Source organism: Gekko japonicus, unplaced genomic scaffold, assembly GCF_001447785.1.
Source record: "Gekko japonicus isolate JY-2015 unplaced genomic scaffold, Gekko_japonicus_V1.1 scaffold738, whole genome shotgun sequence".
Lineage (NCBI taxonomy): Eukaryota > Metazoa > Chordata > Lepidosauria > Squamata > Gekkonidae > Gekko > Gekko japonicus.
In genome coordinates this window covers 290,246-313,658 of record NW_015173145.1, presented here as the reverse complement: position 1 = coordinate 313,658, position 23,413 = coordinate 290,246, and positions in this window count along the sequence as shown.

The window sequence follows — 23,413 nt, the reverse complement described above, 5'->3', positions numbered from 1 at the left end:
CTCTGCACAGATGTACATTAATTGCCCTGTTTTGGCGACAGCCGGGGGAGGGGCAAAGCCTCTTTATTTGATGCCAAGAGGGTACGTGGGCCCACATCTGCATCTGCCCCCCCAGTTGGGTTTAGTACATAGTTTTTCCATTGGCACAGAGCCAGTGTGGTGTAGCGGTTAAGAGTGCTGGACTACTATCTGGGTGACCCGGTTTCAGATCCCCACTCTGCCATGGAAGCTCGCTGGGTGACCTTGGGCCAGTCACGCTCTCTCAGCCTAACCTACCTCTCAGGGTTGTTGTGAGGATATAATGGAGGAGACGAGAAGGATGTAAGCCACCTTGGGCCCCACTGGGGACAAAGACGGGGTACAAATGAAATAAGCGAACGAACCAACGCTTGGTTGGACAAATAAATAACTAAATATTGCATGAGCTAGAACTGCCGCCATGCCACCTGGCCAGAAGTCAGGCGAGATATGGTATTTATTTCATTCATATCCTGTCTTTCTCCCCAGTGGAGGACCCAAAGCAGCTTACATTGCCAATTTTATCCTCACAACAATCCTGTGAGGTATGTTAGGCTGAGAGAGGGAGTGACTGGCCCTAGGTTGCCCAGCGAGCTCCCACGGTGGAGCGGGGATTCGAACCTGGGTCTCCCTGATTTCTAGGCCAACACTCTACCACTGGTTCCCCGAGTGGGCAATACTGCCCCCTCAAGGGCGCTGGAACGATCCAGGTGCAGATCCACAAACTGCATCTTTTTGTCCGCTTCTTGAAGTTAGATGTCCAGGGGGGTGCTGAGTAGTTTTTTTTTTCCTGAAAAGGGGGCGGTGGGCCAAATAAGTTTGGGGACCTCTGCACCACTCCACCACACTGTCTGACACTTTAACCACTGCACCCCAATGGCTCTGGGACAGTACTGGCATGCTATTGGTGTGACGGGGGTCCCGATAGAACTGGTGGGCTCAACACAGGATTTGGCCACTGTGACCTTGGATGGACCGACACCCTTTCAGAGGTGCCTAACTTGTAATTGTTGGAGCTGCGGTGGCTCAAGTGGTTAAGATGCTGAACTGCAGGCTGTGGAAGGTCAGTAGTTCAGCAGTTCGAGACCTGAGTGTGCTGCATGATGGAGTGAGCTCCCGTCTCTGGTTCCAGCTCCTGCCAACCTAGCAGTTCGAAAGCAAGAAACTGCAAGCAGATAAATAGGTACCACTTCGGTGGGAAGGGAACAGCGTTCCATGTGCCTTGGTGTTTAGTCATGCCGGCCACATGACCACGGAAACGTTTTCGGACAGTGCTGGCTCTTCGGCTTTGAAACAGAGATGAGCACCGCAACCCTAGAGTCGGATTCGACTGGCTTTCGAGCAAGGGAGACCTTTACCTTTAACTTGTAATTAAATGACAAGGAGTCCCCTCACATAATGAATACTGCAGAAATTTGATATTTATTTCTACTTCCTCCAACAATCTTTGGCGGAGGCTAAAACCCCTGGGATGTTAGCCCTGTGGTGTGTCTGTGCCCGGACACCCCCTAGGGGGGCATCATTTCCAGCAGATCGCCCGTCAAGGGGACAGCCATGGAAGCAAAGACGGCTTCTGCCAATGTTTGCAATAAATAACCCACACTAAAATCAAAACAGACAAGAAGTGGCCAGCTACAAAGTCTTTTTGTTTACAAGATTACACGTGATTCCTTCTGACGCATTTGGGGCTGAATTCTTTCATCACGTTTTACGATGTAGCCCGTTATATGGAAGACGGCAGCCCCTTTCTCGCTTGGCCTCTTGTTTGTTTGCTCGTGAATGGACTTGCCCTCAACCCTGAATTTAATCAGGATGTTGGAGCTTAGGGATGCCAGCCTCCAGGTGAGACCTGGGGATTCCCTGGAATTACAGCTCATCTCCAGACTACGGAGATCAGTTCTCCTGAGGGGAATGGATGCCTTGGAAGGTGGACTCTGTAGCATTGTGCCCCACCGAGGTTCCTGTCCTCCCCAGGCTCCAACCACAAATCTCCTGGAGTTTCCCAACCTGGATCTGGCAACCCCGCCCCCTCCAGTGGCCAGGGAGGGACTTGGCAGCCCTTGTGGAGCTCCCTGAAGCAACCAGGTGTCCTCTGCTGGGGGTGTGTGGCTTGAATTTCCCAGAGACAATATGACCCAACACCCGAGTAATTCATCTGGTATCCAGCTGTGCAGCGTCTTGGTCCTTCTGAGTAGCAGATGAAAAAACAGACCAGTGTCTGGACCACGCCACCAAAGACTGCACGTGGAGCCTCACACGACTGAAAGTTTTTGCCTCCCCGCCATTCGTGCACGTAGAAAACCAGCTTGTCACGACAAAATTGCCTCCTTCTCTATGTGCAGACAGTATTTGTCACGAAGCAGATTTCCCGCACAGAGCCAGAGTTCCCTCTAAGTTGAGTTAGCGTGAGCTAGCTCAGTTTTTCGGCCTCCGGCTCACACACTTTTGTCTTCGCTCAGGAAGGAGGGCTCCAGAGCAAGCTAATTTATGCAGTAGCCAAATGGCTCGCTCACAACTTTAATGCCAGTACCTCACAAAGTAGAATTTTAGCTCACAAGACTCCACAGCTTGGAGGGAACATTGGCCGCAGCCACCAGACCACTTGCTCCCATGTGGCTTGTATGACTTACCCAGGCCCAGTTGCTTCCTACTGTTCAGCCAGAGACAATAGGGAACCCTTCGTGTAAAAGTATAGCCACAAACAACACCCACCAAGGGAAGACCATCTACAATTCGCAACTATGTTCAAAACTATATATTATAGTCACTGAAACATAGAGAAGGGATTCCATGGAAGCTTTTGAGCTGTGCCTGTGTTATTTTGGAAACCAGGTTCCGTTTTACCAGCCGCAGTTGACAATCATTGAAACGCTTGATTTATACGATTTGGCTACTGCATAAATTAGGTCACTCTGGAGCCCTCCTTCCTGAGCTAAGACCAAAATGTGTGAGCCAGAGGCTAAACAACTGAGCTAGCTCACACTAACTCAGCTTAGAGGGAACACTGGTTGCGGCCTGGCCTGTCTCGGCCCAATGAATCCTCCCTCAGAGACCAAGACAGGCCCAAACGGGGCCCTCCCCCATCCCTCTGCCTTCTATTGAGAGAAACTAAAGTTTAGAGACCGGCCATACTGCTGTGGTTGCTACTGAGGACATTTGTTTCTTCAAGCTAGAGGTGCTGCTTCTAACATTTCGGGGTTTTAACCGTCCGCCCCCTTTTAAGATTTCAATATTTTCTGTAACCCTAGGGCTTTTCTCAGCTTTGTAAAAAGGTCTGTCTCGTTTGCCCGTGGCTCCGCTCTCCAGGTTTAAGTTTCCACAGATGGGCCCATGTTGAGGATTGGCTGTATTGATGAGCGCCGCTCCAATTAAACTATCCACGGCAATCAACACAATATTGTGGCAGGGGACATAGAACACCATGTGGCAATTCACCTGATTAAGGTAGAGGAATACTTGGATTATGGGAAGGTTTGATCAGTTCTTTCCCACTTTTCCAGGTCAATTTGACCACACTTTTTGGACCTGTCCTTTTTGCTGTTTATGACTCTGATTGCAAAAACAAGAAGAAGAAGAAGAAGAAGAAGAAGAAGAAGAAGAAGAAGAAGAAGAAGAAGAAGAAGAAGAAGAAGAAGAAGAAGAAGAAGAAGAAGGTGGTCCTGTCCAGACACACATTTGAAGTGTCGTTCCTTAGCACAAACTTGTCTGCAGTGAAAGAAACAGCGACCACAAGGGGGCAGGATGGGGTCATTCTGACAGCAGCCTCTTGGGTACATTTTTTTAAAACCATGCAAAACAATAAGGACTATTCTGCACAGTCAGACAAAGCTACTGTGTGATATTTCCACAACATCCTACTCAGTGGCAACAACACAATGTTCCATTCGAACGTAACACATGTGTTTGCTGTAGTCGAACTAGGGGGTGGGGGAATGCCAGAAAGACAAACTTTCAGAGTTTGAGCGGCTGAGACGGAACAGACAGGCAAAATAAAGGTGACACTGGTTGGCGGAGCCGGTTTTTCTCGAAGAGATGGATCTGCTTTCCCTGGATGGGTCAAAAAAACCTGTCATTTGCAGATCATTCAACCAGCCTCAGAGTGCAATTAGAGAAGCGGGTCGGAGCAGTTTTCAGGTACAGCTTGCACATATATATTAGCATCGTTTTTTAGTTCAGCCCATCTGACCACACTGATCCACGAGACCGTAAACTCAGGCTCAGACGCCTGTAATGCACTTTACCAGGGGCTGCACTTAGAGGAAAGTTCAACACTTAAAACTGCATAAAATGCAGCAGCATACAGGCTAGTTGAGAGAAGCCAATATAAGCGTATCATATGCCTGTGCTGCAACAGCATCACCAGATGCCTGAAAGCTTCCAGGCTCCATTGAGGGTACAGGATCTACATGTGGCCTGGAAATGAAATACCTGGAGGACCGTTTCCTTCCACAGGACCCCATTCACCACCAGCATCCCTCTCCTCAGCTACTAAGTCCCGTACTATCAAGCATCAGCCCTTCACCAACCTGGGCTTAACCAGGAGATCTAATGGGTGGAAATGGCAAGGGAGTCGTTACGGGCTAAATATCAGGAGAAACGTCCTAACTGTAAGAGTGGTTGAGCAGTGGAACAGTCTGCCTCAGGAGGTGGTGGATGCTCCTTCACTGGACATTTTCAAGCGGAGGCTGGACGACCATCTTTTGGGTATGTTGTAGGTATGTAGGGCTATCTTTCAGCTGTACTCCTGCAGAGTGCAGGGGGTTGGACTAGATGACCTGCAAGGTCCCTTCCAACTCTAACATTCTATGATTCTATTATTCAGGGCTATTTTGGGGCAGGAACGCACAGGAACGGAGTTCCGGCTGGCTCCCAAGTTGGCCACGCCCAGCAGGAACTCATTAGTATAATAGGCCATACCCAACAGCAGAAACTCATTAGGACTGGCTACATTATGGGTGTGTGGCCTAACATGCAAAGGAGTTCCTGCTACAAAAAAGCCCTGGGTTTGGCAACAATCAAGGTGAATAATAAGTAAAAGGTGGGTGTGGCTGAATAACCACATTTCTGGTAACATGGGGGTGCGGCCTAATGTGCTAATGAGCAGTGCTGAACACAGAAGACAGAAGAATGGAAAGTTTTTATTAGCGTTTTTATTAATTAAGTAATTGCATATAAGCATATAATGTAACTGTACTCTTGGTATATACATTATGTGTAGTAGAGTGTCTGTAGTGTGTAGATTTGTTTGTTGTAGATTATAAAAAATTAATAAAAGTGTACCTATGGGTACTAAAAAAAAGGTGGGTGTGGCTGGATGACCACACTTCTGGTAACATGGGGGTGTGGCCTAATGTGCTAATGAGCTGTGCTGTCAGGGGTGTGGCCCAATATGCTAATGAGTTCCTGCTGTTGGGTGTGGCCTGTTATGCTAATGAGTTCCTGCTGGGCTTTTTCTACAAAAAGAGCCCTGCTATTATTTATCCATTTATGTTATTTATAGTCTGCCTTTGTCACAGAGACTCAGGGCGGATGGCGAATAGTGAGCCGGTAAAATCACAAAAAAGGGACATTCAGGAGCCAGTGCATTAGGATTTTAGAAGTCTGGAAGCACCCGAAAGAACTGAAGCATCGTGTAAGTATTAACATGACACATAAAGCAGCATGGAAATTACATATATAGGATCCTACTTACAATCAGCTATACGCAGCAGTATAGAGCACAGTCCCTAGTCATTTATCCAAGCAAATTTGTAAACCCATCCTGTGCAGTCCAACCCTATTAAAGGTAAAGGTATCCCTTGCTCGAAAGCCAGTCGAGTCCGACTCTGGGGTTGTGGTGCTCATCTCCGTTTCAAAGCCGAAGAGCCAGCGCTGTCCGAAGACGTTTCCGTGGTCATGTGGCCGGCAGGACTAAACGCCAAGGCGCACGGAACGCTGTTCCCTTCCCACCGAAGTGGTCCCTATTTATCTACTTGCAATTTCTTGCTTTCGAACTGCTAGGTGGGCAGGAGCTGGAACTAGAGACGGGAGCTCACTCTGTCATGCGGCACCCTGGGTCTCGAACTGCTGAACTACTGACCTTCCACAGCCTGCAGTTCAGCGTCTTAACCACTTGAGCCACCGCAGCTCCAACCCTATTACCTGTGCAGAAAAGCCCTCTGGAACAGTTCAGTTTTGCATGGTTTTGCATAGTTTGCAGAAAGCCAGGAGAGGGGAGCTTTCCTGACCTCCTTGGACAGGCCATTCCACAAAGTGGGGGCCGCAACAGAGAAGGCGCCTGTACGGGCAGTTGCTGATTCTGCCCAGTTGCAGGCTGGCACCTGCAGAAGCCTCTGCCAACTTGATTGAAGTTGTCGTGGCGGGCCACAGGCGGAGAGGCGGTCCTGCCAATAAGAGGGGCCAAGGCCACAAAAGGCCAATAAGTAATACTGCATTCTGGAGACACTCCTGCCACAGGAGGTGGCAGCGGATACAAGCATGGACGGCTTCAAGAGGGGATTAGATAAGCATACGGAGCAGAGGTCCATCAGTGGCTATCAGCCACAAGGTATAGATGGGGACTCTAGGGCAAGGGATGCTCTGTCTTCTTGGTGCTTGGGGAGGGGCAACAGTGGGAGGGCTTCTAGTGTCCTGGCCTCACTGCTGGACCTCCTGAGGGCAGCTGGTGTTTTTGGCCACTGTGTGACACAGAGTGTTGGACTGGATGTGCCACTGGCCTGATCCAACATTGACTTCTCTTATGTTCTTATAAGAGGGAATTAGATAAGCATATGGAGCAGAGGTCCATCAGTGGCTATTAGCCACAAGGTATAGATAGGGACTCTGGAGCAAGTGATGCTTTGTATTCTTGGTGCTTGGTGGGGGTCAACAGTGGGAGGGCTTCTAGTGTCCTGGCCCCACTGCTGGACCTCCTGAGGGCACCCAGTATTTCTGGCCACCGTGTGACACAGAGTGTTAGCCTTCTGGGGCAAGTGATGCTCTGTCTTCTTGGTGCTTGGGGGGGGGCAACAGTGGGAGGGCTTCTAATGTCCTGGCCCCACTGGTGGACCTCCTGATGGCACCTGGTATTTCTGACCACTGTGTGACACAGAGTGTTGGACTGGATGGGCCATTGGCCTGATCCAACATTGACTTCTCTGATGTTCTTATGAGACTGAGTCCTCGGGATCTCTGGAGATGCCGTATTCCCAAACAGCATGCACTACTTCCTACCTGGGGAACATGACAGATAGCTCCGGTGTCTGCCTGGGCTCTCCCCCCCTCCCTTTGATCAGGGATGTAGGAAGTGAGTTGGCCAATAGCTGCCCCACAGCTCTATTGAATGCAGCGTTTCCCAGCCTGTGGGTTGGGACCCAACAGTGGGCTGCGAAGCCTCTGCAAGCAGGGCCGGCTCACCCACTAGGCGAACTAGGCATTCGCCTAGAGCGCCGAGCCCTGGATGGGGTGCTGAACTGTGCCTCCCCCCCGCCAAAAGCCCGCATGCTATTGCTGCTCCCAGCCACGTGGCATGGAGGGCACGAAAGGGGAGCGCAAGGCCACCTCACCTTCCCCCTCCGCCCGGGGTCAGCTTTTGTAAATCCAAATGTGGGGTGTTTTGGTTTGGGTGCCCGGAAACCTCGCCGCCGCCTCCTTGCTTGCCTAAAGGGGGAGAGAAGTAGGACTTCCTTCTCTCCAGGCTCTGCCTGGAGGTTGGCAACCCCATAATTGGGTGCACGGGGGGTGCCAGAAGGTAGCCCCGCCTAGGGTGCAAAAAAACCTCGGGCCGGCCCTGTCTGCAAGTGGGTTGCGGACCAGCACTTCCGAATGGCCACCCCTGCTCTTCCTATTGCTCTCTTCTGTATTTTGGAGAACGGGATCTGACCCTGGAAATAGTAACTTCCATCTCACACATGAGTTGGTATGTTGTTCTTCTTCACTGCATGTATACATCGATCAAGTAAAATGTGTCCTGAGGGTCACTAGAGTGAGTATCTTAGGGGGGATTAGGGAGAGGAATGGTGACGGAGCGGGTGGTCAGAGGCTGGAATGTAGCCTCCATATGCAAAAGGCTGTGTATGTAAGAATGCCACTAGCTTGGAATTGATAGTGAGGGCAGCTGCGCCCTTTGTGGTACGTTTGTTTTGTGATGCTTTCTGATGTTCATTGATTTCTCAAAAACATCTGGTTCACTGGTGGAGAATATGGAATGCTGAAGGCGATGGGTGCCAAGGTCATAGTTTGCCTAGGGTGCCAAAAAACCTTACCACACCAAGTATTGTTTGGACTTGGGGGCAGGGGTCATTTCGTAGAAAAAGAGGCGCAGGAGCTCGTCAGCATAACTTATTTGCATGTGTCACACCCCCTGGCATCACCGGAAGTGTGTCAGGGGGCAACACCCACCGCTCAGGCTCCACTGGACTGTTTTGGATTGCTAGCTATTGGGGGGGGGGGACGTGCAGATCTGGCCTCGCAGAGGAGGGAGAGCTTGTACCTGAATAAAACTTGGTCTTAAAAGTGCCACTGGGCTGTTTTGGGCCGGGGGGGGGGCTCTGCAACTTACCTGGCTGCTTCTTGCTCTGATTGAGGGCTGCTGGGAGCAGGGGGTGGGGCTTGTTGCATGTTCCCGCCCCCTGGGCTCTTTACTGCCGGAGCTCCGCTCCTGTAGGAAATGACCCCTGCCATGGACATTCCTGCAGGGAAGGTGCTCCAGATCGGGGGTGGGGTGGGGGGCTAGACAGATACAGGAGGCTACAACTATGGCAATAGCTCCCCCCACAGGCATGCCTTCCATTAGAAATAAATATAAATTATTTCAAAATGTAAAACAGTCAAATGTCTGTAGGCTTCATTGCAATTTCCACCCCCTTTTTTTGTTTAGATCAATACTTAAAAGATTTAGCAAATTCAGTGTGGCATAATAATATGGACTAACGCTTATACCATTGGAAATCTGGAAGGCTGTAATGAGCCACATGACTTTTGGGGTTGGATTCTGCAACCTGTACATGGAGCGAGATTCATGGAGTGAATCTTGAGAGCCAGTTTGGTGTAGTGGTTCAGTGCGCGTACTCTAATCTGGGAGAACCGGGTTTGATTCCCCGCTCCTCCACTTGCGCCTGCTGGATGACCTTGGGCAAGCCATAGTTCTGGCACAGCTGTTCTTGTAAAAGAGCAGTTTCTGTCAAGAGCTCTCTCAGCCCCACCTGCCTCACAGGGTGTCTGTTGTGGGGGGGGGGAAGGAGTTTGTAAGCCGCTCTGAGACTCCTTTGGGTGTGAAGGGCGGGATATGAATCCAATCTCTTCTTCTCTTCTTTTTCTTTCTTCCTGCCTGCCCCTTCCTGCTGCATCCGGTTACGTGCCCCAAAATACAACTCCTGGGGGCCAGGGGATCTTTGGGAACAGCACAGGAATGCAAGGTGGGAGTTTGGTGAAAAACATGAAAGAGTTTACCTGCAATCTTCTGTCAATGTTTCTACAATACACTAATACAGCTGTCCTTTCTCCCGCCCCCAGGAGAGCCAATTATCCCGCATTTATCCACAAGTGCTGGGAGAGAGGATCTACTTTACACAGAGAGTGATTAAAATGTGGAATTTGCTGCCAGAGGATGTAGTGATGGCCACAGGAATAAACAGCTTGAAAAGGGGATTAGATTGATTCATAGAGGATAAGTCTATCAATGGGTACTAGCTGTGGTGGTTGAGGGGAATCTCCACATTTAGAGGCACTAATCCTCTGAATCCCAGAGCCAGGAGGCAACATCAGGGGAAGGCCTCGGCCTCTACTACCTGTTATCGGCTGTCCAGGGAAGCTGGTTGGCCACTGTGTGAGACAGGATGCTGGACTAGATGGACCTTCACTGGTCTGATCCAGCAGGGCTCTTCTTAGGTTCTTATGAAGGCCTTTGTCTCTGTGCCCTATTGTTGGCCCTTCAGAGGAACTGGTTGGCCACAGGATACTGGACCAGATGGACCACTGCTCTAATCCAGAAGGGCTCTTCTTATGTTCTTATGAGAACACAGGAAACAACAAATTCAGCTGAAATCAACAGAACAAAAAGTGAAACTGTAATGTATCCAGCTATGACCACGTGGCTGGTTTGGGCTCCACGTGGTCAAGCGCAAATGTCAAGCTTCACTTGAAGAGACAATGAGCTAAGCGGATCCTAGCCCGCACCTATCAGAGGGCTAGGTTCCTGGCCTGAGAGCCTATGGAACTCTCGCCCACTGTAAATAACCTATTGTGGCTTGGGGGTGTGTTCTGGATGGTGGTTTCATGGGGAATATAAGCCGGCCTGCGAGCTGGCTAAAGTTGTCTTGTTCTTCACTAATAAAAGTACGTTAGCTGAAATCACTCGTCTGTCTGTGTACTTTTCAGAAACTATGGGGAGAAACAGACTCTTCACTACAGGGGATTTATCTCCAAATAGACATACTGGAACATGCCCTCGGGGACAATAGCTCTTTATCTATCAAATGCTGTGGTGAAACTCACCTTTCAGTTTTGCCTGCAGCTGAATGGGGGTGTGTGTGTGGAGAAAAGTTGTGCTGTGAATGTTGTGGTCTGGAACCAGCCTCTGTTTCTGTGGAGGACTCTCATTTTCATGCGGTGACATAGCCCTGATCAAGACACGATGGGGGAGTCATGCGTATTGTATTCACATGAATGCCCTGGGGATGCATAAAGCGGTGGAGTGGTCTAGTTCTTTATATAGAATATTGAACAAGTCTATGAGGGGAGGTAAACCCTGGCCATTCCTTAATCTGTGGCTTCAGCTATTTTCTCTTCCAGCCTGGCTTACTTCTAGTAAATATACTGTAGACCCCCCCCCCCCCCGACTATATTAAACCTTCAACTGACTCACAGTATTCGTTGTCATCTATTTTCTCTTTCCTCATGCAGGGCCGTTCTTTACTTGAGTCTTCGCCAGATGCAATTTGGAACTTTTTTATTGGTCAGTCTTCAGACTTTCAGGCGGCAGTTTTATCTTTGATACCAACAGGGGTCATTTCCTGCAGGAGCGCACAGGAGCGGAGCTCCAGCGGTAAAGAGCCCAGGGGGCGGGCACATGCAACAAGCCCCGCCCCCTGCTCCCAGCAGCCCTCAGTCAGAGCAAGAAGCAGCCAGGCAAGTTGCAGAGCTCCCCCCGGTCCCCCGGTCCAAAACAGTCCAGTGGCACCTTTAAGACCAAGTTTTATTCAGGTATAAGCTCTCCCTCTTCTGCGAGGGCAGATCTGCACGTGTCCCCCCCCAATAGCTAGCAATCCAAAACAGTCCAGTGGAGCCCAAGCGGTGGATGTTGCCTTCTGACACACTTCCAGTGATGTCAGGGGGTGTGGCATATGCAAATAAGTTATGCTAATGAGCTAACGAGCTCCTGCACCTCTTTTTCTACAAAATGACCCCTGGATACCAAGATGGGTCACATTGTTAGTCTTTCTGTAGCAGTGGACAAGAGCAAGAGTCCAGAAGCACCTTGAAGACTAACCAAATTTGTGGCAGGGGAGGAGCTTTCGTGAGTCACTGCATGACTCACGAAAGCTGCTACCCTGCCACAAATTTGGTTAGTCTTTAGGGTGCTAGTGGACTCTTTGCTCTTCGATACCACTGTGAGAAAATAAGTGACTAAATCTTCTGGAAACCTTCCCCTGCCCGCCACTTTTAGAACATAAAAGACTTGTTATTCATTGTGCGTTATTCTTCAGCTCCAGGGGTGAGGGTCATGGCTGGGTGTGGGGGCTGAGGCATGGTGTTGGGGCAGAAGCAGAAGATGTAGGGTTGGAAGTCAGGATTAAGATGGGGGAGTTGGGTCCCGGGGCCAGAAGAGAGGAAAAAGTGAGCTCGGATTCACGGCCCGGAAGACCCGATTCAGCTGGAAACTAGCCAAAGGGAACGGGACACTGTACTTATTTAGAAAATCGTTACAAGAATGGGCACAGTGATGAGACAAATGAAAAACGGAAAAGAACTGTGACAATTTAGCGCTTAATAATATATTCATAATCATAATATACAATAACAGAAATATAAATAGTGAATGTAGTAGACAGTGGCCTCCGGAATGATGTGCCGTTTCGAAAATGATCTTCTTCTGAACAAGGAGGTGTACCTTATCAAATACAACAATACAGATCTCATTTAAAAACTATATCTAACAGTGTATAAATATAAAATGTAGATAAGAATAAAAATAGTATGAAACCTTACATAAACTGTCCTTCAACAATTCATTTCTCTTGGTGACGTATTGACAATATACTGTTGATTCTAAAAAGTACAACAACAGCTGTTACAGTACACTTTCATTATTATTCATTAATACTCCACATACATGATTGTTAATATTAAAGTATATAATAAAGACACTCACCACTTCATCATAAAGCTATGCTTACAGGTATGTTCTTCAATGGGCTATGGTTGCTGAATGCCTTAGCAAGTGGATTCTATGTAGGCATTATATCCTGCTGGTCTGGTTTTTTCCACACTGATCCTGTTACTACTCATAAATAAGTACAAAATTCACCAACTCCTATGACAATTATCCATGCATACAGGTAAGTTACTTATTATACTATTTTTATTCTTATCTACATTATATATTTATACACTGTTAGATATAGTTTTTAAATGAGATTTGTATTGTTGTATTTGATAAGGTACACCTCCTTGTTCAGAAGAAGATCATTTTCGAAACAGCACATCATTCCGGAGACCACCGTCTACTACATTCACTATTTATATTTTTGTTATTGTATATTATGATTTATGAATATATTATTAAGCGCTAAATTGTCACAGTTCTTTTCCGTTTTTCACTTATTTAGAAAATCTACATGCTCCCTCTCCAGAGAGCTGCCTGAGGTACCTCACAAAGTAAAAACGATATACTAAAATCATAAAGCGTGTGATCTTGGGCCAGTCACACACCCTGAGAGCCAGTTTGGTGTAGTGGTTAAGTGCACGGACTCTAATCTGGGAGAACCGGGTTTGATTCCCCACTCCTCCACTCGCACCTGCTGATGTGGCCTGAAAGAGCAGTTTGTGTCAGAGTTCTCTCAGCCCCACCCACATCACAGGGTGTCTGTTGTGGGGAGGGGAAGGGAAAGGAGTTTTCAGGCCGCTCTGAGACTCCAAGTGAAGGGCGGGGTATAAATCCAATCTCTTCTTCTTCTTCTTCTGAGTCTAATCTACCTCACAGGGGTTTGTGAGGAGAAGACGCAGGCAAAGAGAACAACGAAAGCTGCTTCGGGTCCCCACGACGTATGAACGAATAGACGAAATCATAAAAAGAACAGCATCATCCCTTAAGGGTCAGATTACACATTGTGGGTTTTTTTAAAACACGTGTAGTATCTGGGGTTTCCCAACCAGACTTTCAGTCATGCGTCAGGTGCAAGGAACTTGTTTCCCAAGCATGCAAGGCCCCTGTGTGGATTGGTACCATGGCGCCGGGGAGAAAGGGTTTCCACAAGATAAGCGCCACTGACTTAAATGAGACTCACTTCCAAGGATACAGATAGACTTGCCCCCTAATTCACTTGGTGATCTCCCCCAGTTATCCTCCCCAAACTCTCTTGTAGTCGGGTCAGAGAAGGGGGGGGGGGGTTAAGCACCCGAGATTCCTGGGTTGCAAATTCACCCGCCAGAGCAGAAATTCCAGTCAAGCGGTTTATTAAAAGCACACAAAGATAAGAGGCAGGAGATCACACGCAGATTAAAAGGGAACGAAAAGGGCCAGGCACACATTTCAGAATACAAACAGGTTTCTGCTTCTGCACTTCCCTATCACACGAACAGGGCAGCTTCAGCTTCATTCCAAGGAAACTTGATGAAATTCGGCAGACATAGAAACACTATTCCCCCCCCCCCAACCCTGGGGCTTGGGAAGAAGGGAGAGGAGAGGGAGGTAACTTAATCCTGTCATCTCCTCCCTCCCTGGAGAGGAAAATGGGCTTCTCACAGAGCACCAGAATGCCCTGATGGCAGAGAGTTTTCCAGTGGTGTGGTAAGCGGCCTTGGGATCCAGGGCCATTTAGCAGTATGGAACCCTTGCCAAACCGGCACTGTTGGCAGTGATGCTCTAGTATGAATGTACCACGGAGATCTGCATGTGCTTCCCCCTCCCACACTAGTTCTGTCCCTCAGACTCCTGATTACCAAATTGGGAACAGAGGAGGAAGGATATGCCTTAAGTGTGAGTCAGGGGAAAGAGACTACCAATTTAGGATGGGAGGAGACCCCCCCCCGTCATACTTTTTTGTAATGACCTTGATTCCATTCTTGACACAATCCTGCTCGAGTTAGCCTGCACTGCCATTGTGATCGACAGTTACTATATGCCAATAAAATGGCGTACCATTTAACTCCATGCTGACGTGTGTCAGGTCTAGGGATGGGCACAAACCGCATTTTTGCCGTTCGGTTCATAACCCGAACCAGTTTGTATCGGTTCGTGAGCCATTTAGAGTTTAAACCCCTGCTTTCTGCTCCCCCTGAAAAGCCGCGGGGAGCAGAAAGTAGGGATTTAAATGTCTCCGAGCCATTTAAACCAGGCAGCTGAGTGGCTGTGGCATTTTTTGTGAAAACCCAAAAACCGCATCAAAATTCGTGGGCGTTCATGGCAGTGCTTCAGTTGGCGAACATTGCTTTACGAACCACAAACTGGCCAAAATTTGTGATGAACTTTAGTTCGTGAGCTGGTTCATGCCCATCCCTAGTTGGGTCCATACAGTGCCTGAGTGGCCCCAGAGCATGGTTCTCTGGTAGATTTCCCCAAGGACAGCACAGATGCAAGGAAGCACCTTGTGCCTGTTCACCTCAACCATACCCATGAGCACCCTTCCCTGTACACATTCCAGACCCTCCCTTCAAAACACTGCAGTTGCATGCTGCTTGCATGAGCCGTGGCTTCCATATGGCTGCAGTATCTTGGTGGGCTTGCTCCCTGTTCTCTCTCCAGTCCTCGCCAGCCACGTACCCTTTCAGCCCTACCCAGTTGTTTCTTCCAGCCCAAGCGTCCAGTTGTCTGTCTGCTTTTTGATCCCACATCCAGTTTGCATCTGCTGTTTTCTTGGTGATTCTATCTTGATTTTAAAAAAGGGACACCTCAGGAAACAATTATTAGGGGGCATGGTCAGGCGCTTTAAGAAGAAGACTTGGTTTTTATACCCCGCCCTTCACTGCCTGAAGGCGTCTCAGAGCAGCTGACAATCGCCTTCCCATCCTCTACCCACAACAGACACCCTGTGAGGTAGGTGGGGCTGAGAGAGCTCTGAGAGAACTTGTGACTGACCCAAGGTCACCCATCTGGCTTCATGTGGAGGAAGGAGTGGGGAATCAAACCCGGTTCTCCGGATTAGAGTCCGCTGCTCTTAACCACTACACCAAACTGGCTCAGTATGGCTGGATCCAGAAGCAGGTGTGAAAATGTGTCCCTGCTGCAGGAGCAGCAGCAGCAGCAGCAGCAAGCAGTGCAGGAAGGGGTGGGAATGGTACGCACTATTTGTGGCTGCTGACCCCACTTCTCCCCCCATGAATGTACAAAAGCGCACACTGGCGACCGCCCTAAGCCCCCACACTCCTTGTCCTTACTGAGTTCTGTTGTAATGGGAAGTGCTGTGGCTCAGTGCTAGAGCATCTGCTCGGCATGCAGCAGGTCCCAGGTTTAGTCCTCGGCATCTCCAGCTGAAGGATCTGGAAGCAGGTGATATGCAAGACCTCTGCCCGAGACCCTGGAGAGCTGCTGCCGGTCTGAGTAGACAATATTGACTTTGATGGACCAGTGGTCGGATTCAGTATAAGGCATCTTAATGCGTGTGCATGCTACAGCTTAGCAGAGAAAGAGGGGAAAGCCCTTTAAAGGGCCAAGGGTGGGGGGGAAACACGTGCCAGCTAACAAGTCATTTTGACAGTGGAATTTAACTGTATCTCTACATCCTCGTAGTTGCGACAGAAAAAGTGTCCCCATGGACACACCACTAAAGCTACTCCGGAGATTGCTCTTTAATCTGTAGAAAAACAAGTTTGTCTCTGGATTGACAGGAAAAGCTGCAGGAATGTAATGAATCATGCTCAGAATGAGCACAACATCGTGTGTGTGTGTGTGTTCCTCTTTATTTTGTGGGCTTCCTGCTTTCTATATGGGGGGGGGGGAAACTATTTAATCTGATCTGACAGTTAATCTGATCTGACAGTTAATAAAGATCTGCAGGCTGTAAGTCACAATTTTCCATCGGACAGTGTCTTGCTTTGCTAAAGATACCCAAATTAAAAGCTTAAGCATTTGGGATCCCTTTCAAGAAGGACAACAGAAAAGCCCTGATGGGTCGGACCGGTGGTCCCTCTAGTCCAGCCTCCTGTTTCACACACTGGCCAACCAGTCGCCCTGGAGGGCCGACAACAGGGCACAGAGGCTGAGGCTTTCTCCTGTGTTGCCCACTGCTTTGCACAGTCACTGGCTTCAACTATGCTTAAAGGTAAAGGTCTCCCTTGCTCGAAAGCCAGTCGAATCCGACTCTAGGGTTGCGGAGCTCATCTCCGTTCCAAAGCCCACTTTTGGAGGGGAGGAAATGCCTCTACCACCTGCCCGTTTCCTGATCCAAATGGTCTCCTAAAGAAGCTTTTGCTGCATCAGGTTTTAAATGAAAGAAGATACAAATATTTATTAGGGTGTAACGGTAAAGGTAAAGGTTCCCTTGCTCGAAAGCCAGTCGAATCCGACTCTAGGGTTGCGGTGCTCATCTCCGTTTCAAAGCCGAAGAGCCAGCGCTGTCCGAAGACGTTTCCGTGGTCATGTGGCCAGCATGACTAAACACCAAGGCGCACGGAACGCTGTTACCTTCCCACCGAAGTGGTACCTATTTATCTACTTGCAATTTCTTGCTTTCGAACTGCTAGGTTGGCAGGAGCTGGAACTAGAGACGGGAGCTCACTCCGTCATGCGGCACACTCGGGTCTCGAACTGCTGAACTACCGACCTTCCACAGCCTGCAGTTCAGCGTCTTAACCACTTGAGCCACCGCAGCTCCTTCAACTATGCTTACTCCCAAGCAAGTGTGCTACACTTTCAGCAATGTTCGTTAGGGGCACAACTAAACAAGACGCTGTCTCTGAGTTTGACCCGAGGATGCACCACTGTTTTGCAGTGCCAGCGGAAGCTACTTCAGACTTGCTGCAGGGGCCCAGTTGTGGTCTGGACACTCCGCGGCATTGTTTTGGGTAGGAAAAACAGCCTGGAAGGGAAGGAAGGAGCCGCCCTCTCCCACCATGCCACAGAGGTCCTGACCAGAATCAGGGCCCCATGGTGCTCTTAAATTGCTTCCCTGCCCTACATAACGCCCTGGGCAAACCCAAGGACAGTCTCATCTAGCTGTGCTCTAAGGAGCGCTTAACTCAGGTTTCTGTCATTCGAAAACCGAAGAAAAAAAAAGGGGGCGGGAAGCTCGACCCAAAATGTAGCTGCGATCGAAGAGGGTCAAGCTAACATATAAATTATATAAAAATACAAATATTTATTAGGGTGTACACATAACTAAAACATACGGTTAAAAGAAATAGTCTAAATATCAGACTCTTAAAGCTTATATCGTCAAAGCTGATTGTTATACACATCCAATAGATGGGTAAAACATTTGACCTAAGGACCATACGCGTTTCGGCCCCTTCGGGCCTTCCTCAGCGGTCAATATTCTTTATTTTACAATGACACACATCCAGAAATACATGGATAAAGAATTGTGTATATATATGACCAGACCAAATGTTGCTTTCTTATATGTTTTGCATTTGCTACAAGTTTGTACAGTGGGCCATAGATAGTAGCTGTGCAAATTCTCCAAATTATTCTGGTAGCGAATATCCCATTCGTCAGGTTGTGTGTCACTTCCATCAAAGGTAGTAGTCAAACTTTTAGCAACTGCAAAACATATGAGAAAGCAACACCTGGCCCTATAGAAAAATTATATATTCATTTCTGGATGTGTGCTAGTGTACTATAGAAATATTGACCACTGAGGAAGGCCCGAAGGGGCCGAAACGCGTATGGTCCTTAGGTCATACGTTTTACCCATCAATTGGATATGTAGAACTATCAGCTTTGATGATATAAGCTTTAAGAGTCTGATATTTAGACTATTTCTTTTAACCGTATGTATGTTTTAGTTATGTGTACACCCTAATAATAATAAATGGAGCTGCGGTGGCTCAAGTGGTTAAGACGCTGAACTGCAGGCTGTGGAAGGTCAGTAGTTCAGCAGTTCAAGACCCGGGTGCCGCAAGACAGGGTGAGCTCCCGTCTCTAGTTCCAGCTCCTGCCAACCTAGCAGTTCGAAAGCAAGAAATTGCAAGTAGATAAATAGGTACCACTTCGGTGGGAAGGTAACAGCGTTCCGTGCGCCTTGGTGTTTAGTCATGCTGGCCACATGACCACGGAAACGTCTTCAGACAGCGCTGGCTCTTCGGCTTTGAAACGGAGATGAGCACCGCTACCCTAGAGTCGGATTCGACTGGCTTTCGAGCAAGGGAACCTTTACCTTTACCGTTACACCCTAATAAATATTTGTATCTTCTTTCATTTAAAACCTGATGCAGCAAAAGCTTCTTTAGGAGACCATTTGGATCAGGAAACGGGCAGGTGGTAGAGGCATTTCCTCCCCTCCAAAAGTGGGCTTGCGTGCCCGACAAAGGGTGGGTCACATATCTTGGCCTACAGGCATAGCTTGGCCCTTTCCTGACCTCTTTGCTCTGGAGCCGGTCTGGAAGGTGTTTGGTTCTGGACGGGGCTGTTTTTCTCCTTTCTGCTTCCTCTCTTTATAGCTGTGGCTCTTGCAGGCAAGGAATCCTGGACAGAATGCTTCAGCAATCCCCAGTTCCTGTTTGAAACAACAAAAGAAAACAATGCAAGCAGAGACTAGGTCACCCAGTTCTCAGCAAGGAGGGATGACTTGAAGAGGAATGACTGCAAAGATGTCCTGTCCCCAGAGCACTCTGCAGAAGCCGCCGTTCTCTCATTCAGCAGTTATGCCCCTATGACTGTACGGATGAGTAGCAGCAACGGGAGATTATGAAATCAGCGGCAATCCGAGGGAAGCAGAACCTGAGGCGGACATCGTTCAGCCTGTTTGTTACACTCTTCGTTTGCTTGGTTTCGGCGAAATTGCCCAGGAAACGGGGGGAGGTCTTTGCTCAAGGCATTCTGTCCTCTTTGATAACAGGAACAAATGGCAGCAGCCGACAGCTGTGCATGACGTCAGTGGAGCCTCCATATTCAGAAGCAGTAGGCTTCTGAGGACTAGATGCAGCAGGGGACGGCCCCAGGCACTGTGGTGGTCCATTGGTGAGAACTTCAAAGCTGGTTAGGGCTGCCTCGTGCATTAAATGCCTGCCCTGAAAGTTCTTCCACACAGGGAAGATATCGATCGGGGGTCCCCAACGTGGTGCCTGTGGGTGTTTTAGAAAGTGAAAGGGGCTAGGTTGGGGTTTGCTCAGCAGGGCTCCTCATTGGCTCTGAAGATTAAAGGGCATCTTATCAAACAGAGCTTCCCCCTGAAATGTCAAATCCTTACTGTTAGAATTAGGTATAACCTCACTCCATGACATTTCTTATGGAAGCCATTTTGTGACTGGCCCCACCTCCGGTGGCAGCCATTTTGTGATTTTTGCCCACCATCCTGTGTCAGAATTCCAAAGGCGCCCGCAGGCTCAAAGAGGCTGGAGACCCCTGATACAGATCATCATAAGGGGCATTTGAACCCACGCGCACATGCTAGGAGGGACTTCATTGCCTGCAGCTTTGCAGAGCAGTGAAATACACTTTGAACTAACCCTTAAGATGCTCCCTTCCGAGTACAAACACAGCCGACGTAACGGGGACTTTCCCACCTTTGCATCACCGTGCCAATACTCGGTCACAAACTTGCTTATATTGCTTTCAGGCTCCCTGTTGGGTGGAGCTTCTCCACAGCCTTTCCCAGGCCCCGAAGAGATGTGTAAATCTTCTGCAGAAATTTCCTCATTCCACACTCAGTCATCGAAGATGGGGCGTTAGCCAAATAGGTGATAAGCCACAAATCCGACTCAGCACCGCCACCTCCGTCTCCTCACCCACATGAAAGAGAAAATTCCACCACAGGGTGATTCAGGGGAATGGAATCCCAGAGTACGAGCTCTCAAAAGCCCCCTTTCCTCCGCACCCTCTCAAGGTGAGTACGGAGAAGTCAGTAACCAACAACATGACCCACCCTGTCCTTTCTAAGATTTTTGACCCTGCTCTGGACTGGGATTGCTTTCAGAACACTCCCCCCCCCCCCGGGCAAGTTTATCCCAAAACCCCATCCTCGAAAGCAACAACTTCACGCCTTCTTGCTGTGTATCCGGATGGCAACAAATGAAGGGGGTTGCAGTATGACATAAACCAACACGATAGAACTACTGCAAATAGTGCAAATCATGCAAATTCTAATTTGTATTAATGCAACAATATTGAATCCAATCCATTGTACACTTACGTTTTACAGAAAATAAGGACGTCACAAGATGAAATGAAGACGTCAGCAGATGAAACTGGACGAACTCCGCCAGAGTTAACATTCGCTTCAAGGTGTCTTTTTCATACATAAGACCTCAGCTGTGCATCCACATGATCACGAATCTTCCAAATTGGACTTTCCTTTGTTCCAGAATTGAACTTGGTTGGGATCTTGAAGGTGCCACGGGGCTCAAACTTTGTTCTGCTTCTTCAGACCGAAACGAATGTTAACTCCGGCGGAGTTCGTCCAGTTTCATCTGCTGACGTCTTCATTTCATCTTGTGGCGTCCTTATTTTCTGTAAAACGTAAGTGTACAGTGGGTTGGATTCAATATTGTTGCATTAATACAAATTAGAATTTGCATGATTTGCACTATTTGCAGTAGTTCTATCGTGTTGGTGTATCCGGATGGAGCCAAGGGGCAAATACGGACGTATACAAAAATCTCTGGCTCTTAGTTGGTTTCAGTCTTAGAATGTAAGACCAGCCCTGCTGGATGAGACCAGTGGTCCATCTAGTCCGGCATCCTGTGTCAAATTCTTAAAATGTTTTTTTTAAAAACTACTACTTAGCTTTGCTTTATCCCATGACTTTACATGGGAAACACATTTCCACCTAGATGATCGTTTCAGGACAGCAGCCATGTTGATCTGCAGCAGAAGACTTAAATTTGAGCCCTAACCTAGATAGCCTGGGCCAGCCTGACCCTATCAGAACTTGGAAGCTAAGCAGGATCAGCCTGGGCTAGTATCTGGAAGGGCGACCTGCAAGAAGCACCAGGGCTGCCACACAGAGGGGAGCGATGGCCAACCACCTTTGAAACGTCTCTTGCCTTAAAAACAAGTCTAGCTCGCCACCTAGTGGTGCATGATGCTAAAAGAGCTAGAACTTCTGGCTGCTATATAATCTTAGGAACTCCTGGCTTAAGAGAGCCAACATGCCATAGCGGTTAAAGTTTGAGACCTAGGATCCTGGGAGACCAGGATTCAAATGCTCACTTTCTGCCACGCAAACTTGCTGGGTGACGTTGGACACATCACAGTCCCTCAGCCTAGCCTACATCGCAGGTGAGCACTGTGAGAGAAGGGAGAATGGGAGAACAATGTTCCCAGCAGCTCTGAGACCCAGGTGTGGAGAAAGGAAGAGATAAATAAACAAAAAGATAAAGGATGATGGGTAGACCCTTGGGCAGGAGCCCATCTGAACACGATTAAAGCCAAAAGAACAAATGGAGAATGCGAGTTACGATCTGCTCCCTTCCGCGCTTGTCCTCAGAGCAGCTTCTCAGTCCGGCAGACGGGCGTTATCCCATGACCGCTGGCTTGGATGCCAGCAAACTTTTTTTGGAAAGCTGAGCTGGCAGGAAAAATGCTGGAAGAAAGGAAGCAAGCGGAGATAAGCCACAAGAGGGAGGCCGGTCCCGTTCTCCTTGCCTGCAGGCCCTGCCGGGTCCCCCCTGGCCACTAGTGGGAGAGGGGGGAGGGAGGGTTGCCAGTTCCAGGCTGGGAAACTCCTGGAGATCTGAGGATGGAGTCTGGGGAGGGCGGGGACCTCAGTGGGGTGCAGTGCCAAAGAGTCCAACCCCCCCCCCCAAGGCATCCATCTTCTCCAGGGGAACTGATTTCTGTGGTCTGGAGATGAGCCGTCATTCCAGGGGGCTCCCGGGGTCCCACCGGGAGGCTGGCATCCCTCGATGGAGGGTCACCCAATCAGGGCCTTTACGTCACACCCCGTGAAAGACACCCACACTCTCTCTTTTTCTTAACATTTTATTTTCAGTTTCACAGACATTAAAATAAATCAGACGTTCCTTTTATAACTCACACTTTCCCAAAAAATAAAGTTTATCTTCCTATTTTAACAAGTAATATTTTAAACTAGCCTTTCCCATCCTTACTATAACTTCTTCATTTTCAGCCAGTCTTATATTATATCCCTTCTCGTCCACAGTTCTTACTCTGACTTATTTTATAATATGAATGCCAATGTACACACAGGGCCAGCTCACTCACTAGGCGAACTAGGCGATCGCCTAGAGCGGGCTGGCCCTTAGGGGCACCAAACTGCACCCGGCCCCTACTCTGGGAGTTTCTTGATTATTGGTTTTTGTAGTGTTGGGAGAGACTGCGGGTGGTGGGGCAGGCGGGATCTTCGCCTAGAGTGCAAAATAAGCTGGGGCCGGCCCTGTGTACACAGACATTCAAATCACTCAAAGGAATCCTTTTTAGAATTCACCCTTTTCCAAAAGCCAAGTTTCCTCTTTCTAATTTAGCAATTAGTATTTTTAACGCGCATTTCCCATCCCTACTATCACTTCTTCATCTTCTTCAGCCAGTCATAGATTATATCGCAACTCGTCCAAAATTCTTCTTCTGGCTCATTTTGTAATATTAAAGTCAGTTTGTCCATTTCAGCTCTCTAATGGGTCATGCAGGGCCGGCTCACTCACTAGGCGAACTAGGCAATCACCTAGAGTGGGCCGGCCCTTAGGGGCGCCAAACTGCACCCAGCCCCGTAGTCTGGGAGGTTCTTGATTATTCCTGTTTTTCATTCTTCCTAAAATGCCTTTATTTTTGAAAATTGGTGGGCGCACGGGGAAGGGGGTGCCAGAAGGGATCCCCGCCTAGGGTGCAAAATAAGCTGGGCCGGCCCTGGGGTCACGGGGCGGCTAGGCAGCGGGAGCAGGTTCGCCCTCGGGCGCGCAGAGCCCTCCTGCAGCCTTGTGGGAACCAGGGAGGAACTCCCGCCTGGCCGCAAGGAAAGCCCGGGAAGGAGGAGGCGGAGGAGGCGGCAGCCACCCTCCAAGCAGCGAGCCGAGGGAGCTCCCCTAGCGGCGCCCCGCCCTCCTGCCGCGCCCGAGGGCCTCCGGCGGGCGCGGCCCGGAATGG